This window comes from Pseudonaja textilis, chromosome Z (assembly GCF_049901715.1).
Source record: "Pseudonaja textilis isolate UNSWEBS1 chromosome Z, rPseTex1.2, whole genome shotgun sequence".
In the NCBI taxonomy this organism is placed as follows: Eukaryota; Metazoa; Chordata; class Lepidosauria; order Squamata; family Elapidae; genus Pseudonaja; species Pseudonaja textilis.
The window spans coordinates 104,525,024-104,534,129 of NC_142008.1; the positions used below are offsets into that span (position 1 = coordinate 104,525,024).

General features: G+C 41.2%; 1 pseudogene; it reads left to right on the plus strand.

Moving 5' to 3' along the window:
- The first annotated feature begins 8,026 nt into the window (after positions 1 to 8,026).
- Positions 8,027 to 8,871, plus strand: LOC113451483 (olfactory receptor 10A2-like; annotated as a pseudogene).
- Positions 8,872 to 9,106: the final 235 nt, after the last annotated feature.

Genomic DNA, 9,106 nt, shown 5'->3' on the forward strand with positions numbered 1-9,106 from the left:
CTGTGGCCTTCAGGGTTGAGGGGAAGTGTCTGTTGTCTGGGCACTTTGTAGGTGCTGGCTTCCATTGACACTGAATCCACCCCTGGCCTGGATAAAATCCCCAACCTGGAGGGGGTAATCTTCCTTCTGGAAATGAGGGAATTGCCTCGGAGGCTGCAACATACCTCTATCAGTCAATGCCTCTTGCTGAGCCTATCCAACTGGCATCCTCATCCCTCACGATACTCGGATAAGAGAAAATGGGTTGTCTCAGGGTTCCACTCATCCAAATAGGCTGTGAGACAAAGCCTGTCACCTTTAAATTCTGGAACTGTTGTGGTAAATCCGCCATCAATTGACTCCCAGAAGAAACCCTGAGAATGTGATCTTGAGATAACTCCAACTCAAACTGTCACTTCAATCTCGTTCAATAACTGTATGCATGGGGCTGGAAGAAGACTTTTCTTCAGACAGTCCGGTTAAATCTGGGTTGAAAAGCTTCGGCCTGGCTCCCAGGTCTTTTTCCTCTACTGCCCTTCTGAAGGCATCCATCATCTCCTCCAAACAGGGGCTGACAGATCCAGCTAGTGCTCTGGAGGGGGGGCACAAGCCCCATCCTGTGCATCTTCAATGTCAGCTGATTGTTGATTTTCTCCATCTCTAGGAAAAATCTCCAGGGTATCAGCTCTACCCCTTTAGAAAAGAAAAACTGAGTTTTGGAAATAAACATTAGGTATCCAGAAATTATCCATAGCAATCAATCACTCTGAGACAACATAATCTCCAGTTGATTTATTAGGAACAGCTCTGATATGTCTATGGACAGTTCCAAAAGTGAAACTCATTCCCAGCATGTCTCACAAAGTCCACCCTTTCTCCTCCCACTTCATAAATCATGAGAACCAATTAACTGCAGTTGGAATTTTTTAATGTGACATACTAAATAACCTTGAACTGTTCAACTCCCTCACTCCCCCACTTTTCACATATATTCTTATGACAGTTGAATCTCAGAGCTGACATCCTGCTTATCAGTTGGTTTTGCAAGAGGCTATGGAAATCTTGATAGACTACAGATTAAGCAATGTGCAAGCACTTCCAAAACAACCAAAACAGTTTCAGACTGCATCCAGAAAGGCATTGTGTCAAAATCACATTGGGCAGAATATATCAGCCATCTTAGGCAGCAGATTCTTCCTCTAAGTTTGCCTTCCTAAATTTCAGAAATCCTTGAATTTCTCATCCAAAATCATAAATCTGAATGCTAGAGATTGTTGTAATCTAATCTAAATGTTAATAATAGCAGTCAACCATTTCTTTTGACTTAAACAGGGAATACGTTTAAGTAATTAATTTATCAACCACTTATCACATAGGAACTAATACCTAGATTTATAAATTCTTTGGAGAGCTATTAAATGAAGTTGTAGACTTTTCACAATGGTATATCTCATGGGAAGAATCAGAAAAACCTGATAATCTGAGCCTCTATTAAAATTATTTACATTACTCAGGTTGATTTATGTAACTAAGCTCAGGGAACTGATTACAATATTTTTCCATACTTTGCTTTAAAAAGGATTTAAATTGCTTTGTACTAAAAACATCAAGCAAACCACAGTGCAACAGTGAGTAGTATAATCCATTGATACATAACTACTTATATTACCTATATAATTACAATGTTTTCATTATATTTTTCAAAAATTATAAGGTGGCATAAATGTACATGGATAAATATTAGAGATTGTAATATACATTCATGGAGTGAACTCCACTGATCACATTGGGAGTTTCTTCTGAATAATCAGGTTAGAATTACTCTGTGATCTTAGCACATTTTAGGAAAAAAAATAACCAAGTTTTAACAGGACTCCACTGACTAAAGTGATTCTTGAATCACCTCCTTTCATATCAATTCAGAATTTCCATGCTTGAAAATGACTGTGATTCTCTTTTAAGAAAGGGGACAGCCTTAACAATTACATTTTTTTAAATAAAAATTCATAGAATTTTGGATTTCCCTAATTAAACAATGAACTAACTATGAATCTTTTAAATTAATTAATTCTATTCTTCTGAGAATCCATCCTTACTATTTCTTTAGGAATGCTTAATAAGAGAAGTATGTGTACCAGTGAAAAGATTTCCTAATAGCTAAAGGAGATGGAAGGTTATGAAAAATGGTAAGTAAATCACTTATTTCTTCTGTATGCAACTTTATAGAAATAGAAAAAAAAAAGATCAGTTCCTGCAGTACTGTAGGATATGGGCCAATGTTCATATTTGGTGGTGCTATGTAACAGAAAATAAGACTGTTTAGAAAGAAATTATCTATTTGTATCTTTTGTACATGAAACATTAGTCATTACTTTAAATATATGATCATGATTTTAGCTTCATAAAGAGGAACGTTAAATGATAAACCAGTCAATGAACATGTAACACAGCCAGCTGAATATTTGCTGATTTTTTTCCACTCCTGCTTCTAGAAATGTCTAGAAGTTTTATATTTAACTGTTTTCACTCGTTATTAGCAAAATATAAAGGGAAAGGGTTTGATCATAATGTATGGAAATCTTTGAATGTTTGAAAAATTGAATAGAAATGTTTATATTTAGTGCACTTAGAAGAAGAGGTGGAGGCAGTATAAAGCTCTAACAGGCTTTCTTGTTAATTTGTAAGTCAGCTGTGGCTAGCTGTGGCTCGCGGCAGCAGCTGAGAGAGAGAGAGAGCTCCTTTTATACGGAGCTGTAAAATGGTCCAGCCAATCAGGGACTTCCCCGGCTCCCACTTAAACAGCGGACAAGAGTGAGGAATTGTTGGCCGTAACACTCCTTCCTGTGCAATGGTTCTGTGCAAACATAATCGCTTAGATGGGTGGGGCAATGCCTCACTCGCTCGGAGCACCTTAGTTCTGCTGGAAGCTGTGATGTGGAAGGACCTGCTGCCAGGCTGGCATTTTCCCCTCGGGGTGGTGTTGGCTCTCTTCTCCAGGCATTCTCAGCTGGTTGTGGAAGGTCTTCTGGTGTCGCTGGAACCTCTCCGAATGCCAGTGAGAGGTCTCTGGTTGGTGTTGTGGCTTCCCCAGGTAAGTCTTCCATGAGAGATCGCTGGTCGGGAGGCTAGGGGCCTCGGTTTTGCCCCATTCGTAGTCCATGGCCTCAGTTTCCCTCTGAGCTGGACCTGTTGGGGTACTCCAACAACTTCTTAGTTGGTCTACATGTCGGTGCCATAACCACCCATCCAACAATCTTACCTTGTAGGATTTGGGGCCTGTTTTCTGCTCAACCCACCCGGGCAACCATAAGGGATTCCCTGCATAATTTCAGGAGTAGACCGGATCCCAAGGCCTAAATTCCCTTGTCTTGCTAGACGAGTCAAGGGGTGCCCTGGGGGCATAATTAGGGTGCATCCTCTCTAGGGTGATATGGAGTCTCCTTCCCATTAATAGTTCGGCAGGGGAGAGATTGGTGGCTGCGCTTGGGGTGGTGTGTTGGGTAAGTAGGTACCGGACTACCCTGGTAGACCAGTCCTCTTCCGTCATCCTTCCCAGGGAGTCTTTTGCAGATCTTACAGCTCATTCTGCAAGGCCATTGGAGGCTGGATGAACAGGGAAAATAGGGCATATCTGATTCCTCTTTGGGCCATGAACAATTCAAAAGGGGATGAGGTGAATTGGGGCCTGTTATCAGAAACCAGTATGTCAGGGTACCCATGGGAAGTGAAAATCTTGCCTAAAGCTCTGCTTACAGCATCTGAAGTGGTTGATTGGAGGAGAACCAGCTCTACCCACTTTGAAAATGCATCTACCACAATTGGGAAGTTTTTACCTTGCATGGGACTTGCCAGGTCCACGTGTACCCTAGACCATGGTATTTTGGTATCTTCCCACTCTCCAGAAGAGGCAGCTGGTGGGGCTGGTCTGGACATTTGGCAGTTGGAGCAATTCTGAACTTTATTGGTGACTGCCTCATCCAGACCCAGCCACCACACATAGCTCCTGGCCAGAGCCTTCATCTTGTTGATCCCTGGATGACCCTCATGCAGAACTTCAATAATGCATGGTCTTAGTAGTTTGGGAATAATTACTCAGGGACCCCACAATAAACACCCTTTTAGCATGCTCAGTTCAGTTTGGTGTATTTTGCATGGGTGGAATTCCACTGTGATGGTTTCCCTGGGCCATCTCCTTCACACCCAGTCCATGACTTTAGACAGTTGTACATCTCTACCAGTGGCGTAGGCAATGTCATCAGTTGTTAGAGGCAAATGCAGATCTTCCAGCAGGAACACAGAGGCTGAAGGGGCAGGATCAGTAACCAGAAGGGGTAAAGGGCACCTGCTAAGGGCATCAGCATGAGCTACATTCTTGCTAGGCCTGTAAGTAAACGTATAGCTGTAAGCGGTTAGAAAGATTGTCCATCAGGTCATTCTAGGGGAGAGGATTTGTGGGCTGGGCTTGTCCTCTGCCAGGATGCCTAACAAAGGTTGGTGGTCCATGATGAGCTCAAATTGGTGTCCATAGAGGTATTCATTAAAATTTTTGACTGAGGCCACAGCAGCCAATGCCTCTTTATCTATCTGGCTGTAGTTGCGCTCAGCCTTTGAGAGAGTCCTAGAAAAATAAGCTATGGGGGCTTCCTGGCCAATTGGCAATTTATGACCTAGGACTGCCCCAATTCCATAAGGGGAAGCATTGCAAACTAGGATAAGGGGGAGATCATTGCTAAACTGAATGAGGACCTTGGTTGAGGTGAGGAGGGATTTCACTGCAGAGAAAGATGCCTGTTCCTTGGATCCCCAATGCCACTTCATCTTAGAGTCTAATAGCCTGTGCAAAGGTTTTGCTAAAGTGGCCTTGTGGGGCAGGAAGAAGCTGTAGAAATTAAGAAGTCCTAAAAAGGCTTGCAACTCAGTTTTCTTCTGAGGGACCGGGGCCTCCTGGATGGCCCGTACTTTGGATTCTGTAGGGTGAATTTCCTTATGGTCAATATGATATCCAAGGAAATCTATCTGTGAAACTGCAAAGATGCATTTTTTTTCCTGTTCAATTTTAGCCCAGCCTGTTTAAAACATTGGATAACTTTTTGTAATTTGTACAAATGGTCTCGTGGGTTGTCAGCAGAAATGAGGATGTCATCGAAATATGGAAAGACACTCTTGATATTATATAACAAACATTCCATAATAGATTCGAATATGCCAGGGGCAACGCTGACACTGAATTGTAAACGCTTACATTTGAAAGTGCCCGTATGCGTAATGATTGCTTGGGCCTTGCAGTCTCATTGTCCACTGGGAATTGCTGGTATGCTTGAGTCATATCCAGCTTGGTAAAAATGGAGCTTTTTCCCAGGGAATGGAGCAGGTGCTGAATGATAGGGACAGGATAAGCGTTTGGTTGGAGACCCTTGTTTATTGTGGACTTGTAGTCAGAACAAATTCTTATGGAGCCATCTTTTTTTAAAGGTATGACAATGGGAGTTTCCCATTTAGAAAAGTCAATTGGCTCCAAGACCCCTTTGAAATCAATTTGTCAAGCTGGGCATCCACCTTAACACATAATGCCAATGGCACTGTGAGGTTTGAGGTATATAGGTGCAACCCTAGGATCCAACTTAAGGGAAATAGGAGTGCCATTGTAGCATCCCAGTTTGTCATTGAAAACTTCTGAATGGTCAGCAAGAAGTTGCTGCAAGTTGTTGGGGATAGCTACATTTACTCCAGTTACTTGGAGGCCCAGGGAATGGAACCAGTACAATCCCAGTAAGCTAGGTAAGTCCCCAGCTATGATAACTAGTGGAAGGTCACCATGAAAATTGTTGTATTGAATATGGAACTTGCCTGTTCCGAGGACAGGAATGGATTGTCCTTAGTAGCCTCTCAGTGTGCAGGGGCTCAGCTGATTCTTGTGGGAGTCTGGTAGCAGGTTCTGTAGAGTCTTCCATGAGATGAGGGATAGAGATGATCCAGTGTCAGGGGTTGCCTTCTAAGAGAAGATCAACATTAATTTTATTAACATTAAAAAAATAAGTTAGTGACTCAGCTCTTGGGAATGCTTTGTTGATGGCATAGCATTCCTCTTTGGATTTGAAGTTTCTAGGTTGCCTGAGATGTTGAGATGGCAGGATTGTGTTTTTAGGTACCTGGCAGATTCTAGCTATCTGGCACTTTAGGCAAACAGCATTTCAGAAATGGCAACTGGCTCTCAGATGGCTTCCTCCACAGCTGAGGCAAATCAGCTGTGGTGCAAGTTGTTTCTTGTCAACAGGAAAACTTTTTCTCAGCATCAGCTGGGGTGCTTGGAGGTGATTGATTGCTTCTTCCTCTTTGAAGTCCTCATCTTTGCCATAGGTGTCTTCATAATGGACCGCAGGGCTGGGTTTATCCCGGGGAGACTGCCTGGTTTTTGTATTTTGGCCATGGATAAGTTGGATAGTTCAGCGGCTTGGGTTCTTTGATGGCTTGCTTCAAGGTGAGGTTGCCTTTAGCCAGCAGCCGTCATTGAAGTCAAAGGTCTCTCACCCCACAGATGAGCTGGTCCAGCAGCATATCATCTAGGTCATCTCAGAAACTGCATTGCAGGGCGACTGAACAAAGAGCCGCCATGTATTCACTTATGGACTCGCCTTCTTCGGAATGCATGGTGGTGGGCAATATGCAATGGCTTTGGGGCATAGTGGTTACCGAGTACCTCTTGTAGTTCTTCCCAGGGGACAGCCTTGACCGTCTAAGGAGCCAGCAGTGCGGTGGCGGTGTCAAAAATGGTGGCCCCACAGAAACTTAGGAAATATGCTTTCTTCCTGTTAGGAGGGTTGTCAGAAAAGTTCATGGCGTCCATGACGCATTTGAACCTATTGATGTATGATGTCCACGTCTCAGAGGTTGGCCGAAAAGGTGGAAAATTTGGCGCTGCTGCCATCTCTTCATTTGATAGTGACTGCTCTAGTGACAGCTCTTAGTGACAGCTCTTTTTGGTGACAGCTCTTAGTGACAGCTCTTTTTGAAGTGACTTCAGCCGTGTGGTGCTCTCTCTTTTGCCTCAGTTCATCAGCATCCCACCTTCATCACCAGTTTTAGAGAGAGAGATATAGCTGATTCCGTTTGACAGCTCCTTTTATACGGAGCTGTCAAACAGTCCAACCAATCAGGGACTTCCCCGGCTCCCACTTAAACAGCGGACCAGAGTGAAGACTTGCTGGCCGTAACAGAAATTTTCTAAGGGCAGCACCTTAGAAACATTCTAGTATTAACAGAAGCAACATTTGAGTATACCATGCTGCAAGTAGAACTTGAGTTATCTAATTCACTGTTTTAAAGTTCTATAAGAAAGCAAAATGACTTATACATGTTGACCCATTTCTTCTTTTTTTCTTTTGTTATTTTACTTGTCCTTAGGATGGGGTGGAAAAACATCTTTAGTTCCAAGAATGCAGCTATTTCTTTCTCTTTCAAGTGTATAAAAATCAGAATGTGGCAATCATTTTTATTGGTTCCTTGAATCTTATTTGGATGTAGGTTTCTTATCACAAAATAGCATTTATCTATAAGTGGCTCCTGTTTATGTTTCAAATCTCTATATGGCCTCAAATTTTTTGCACGCTCTAGAGTCAGTCAACTAATGAAAAATCCTCTCTATTGTTTTTAAATTTCAGCTAGTCTATAGAATACAAGGAAGAGAAGTGCATTTAAATTGGAAAATCAGTTGTGAGAGAAGAGAAAATATTATTTCTTTTGTTTAAAAAATACTAAATGAAGAAATCACAAATCAGTAATTTTTCTAGAAGGATTACTTGAAATATATCAAATTTAAATTAGGATTTAATTATACTAGAAGAAAAATCCTTAATGTTCTTTTTTGTATGTATCACAAATCACCAGGCTTATTGTAAATACATTTGTTAAAAAAAATATTATTGTTATTGTGATCGTCACCCAGATAAAATCATCTATGGAAAACCAGAATATAAACACCAGATTTATTATTTTGGGATTTTCTGGTAATCTGGAAATGCATGTCTTGCTTTTTATGCTGTTTTTGACCATGTATGTCATGTCATTCTTGGGGAATGCATTAATAAGCATTGTCATCAGACTTGATCCTTCTCTTCACATGCCAATGTGCTATTTCATTGCCAGTCTGTCTTTGGTGGATATTTGCTATCATCTGTCACTACTCCTAAAATGCTAGTAAACTTCCTTTCAGAGGACAAATCTATCTTCTTTGTTGGATGTGCTGCCCAGCTATATTTTCTTCTCTCACTAGGTACTACAGAGTGCTTTCTTCTTGCAGCTATGGCTTATGATAACTTTTTGGCCATCTGTAATCCATTGCACTATCCTTTAATCATGAACAAACAGCTTTGTGCCTGTCTGGTGGCTGGGTCATGGGCTAGTGGGATTTTGGTTTCACTAGGCCAGACAACTCTGATATTTTCTTTGCCTTTTTGTGATGAACATTGGATCAACTATTTCTTTTGTGACATCCCACCACTCTTGAAGCTAGCCTGTGGAAATATCTGTCTCAATGAAATCACAGTCTTTATGGCTGGGCTGCTAATCACTCTGATCCCATTATTGCTAATCCTGTCCTCCTATAGCCACATAATCAACACTGTGCTGAAAATTGCATCTGCCTAGGAGAGGCAAAAAGTTTTCTCCACCTGCTCCTCACACATTATTGTCATCACTTTGTTCTATGGATCTGCTAGTGCAATGTACCTGAGGCCCAGATCTACCTATGCTTTTGAAACAGATAAATTTCTATTTTTGCTTTACTCCATTGTAACACCAACTTTGAATCCTATTATCTATAGTTGGAGAAACAAAGAGATAAATGACTCTCTCAAGAGAAGGTTTGCTTCAAAATTGTCCCCTTATAGAAGGTGATTAAAAGTCACAAAGTTAATCCGGAGAAATTATTTTATGGTAATTACATTTTTTAGGTTCTTATTTTTGTTAAAATGTCACATATGTCAACAAATGTGTAAGTTTTGCCTATATTTGTTGTGAAATGTATTTTATTTATTAGAACTTGTGTTATGCAATATTCTCCAACTATTATGTAGGTTGAATGAAGGATATTTTTTTCAGTATTAGAAACATGACATCAGATGACAAAATA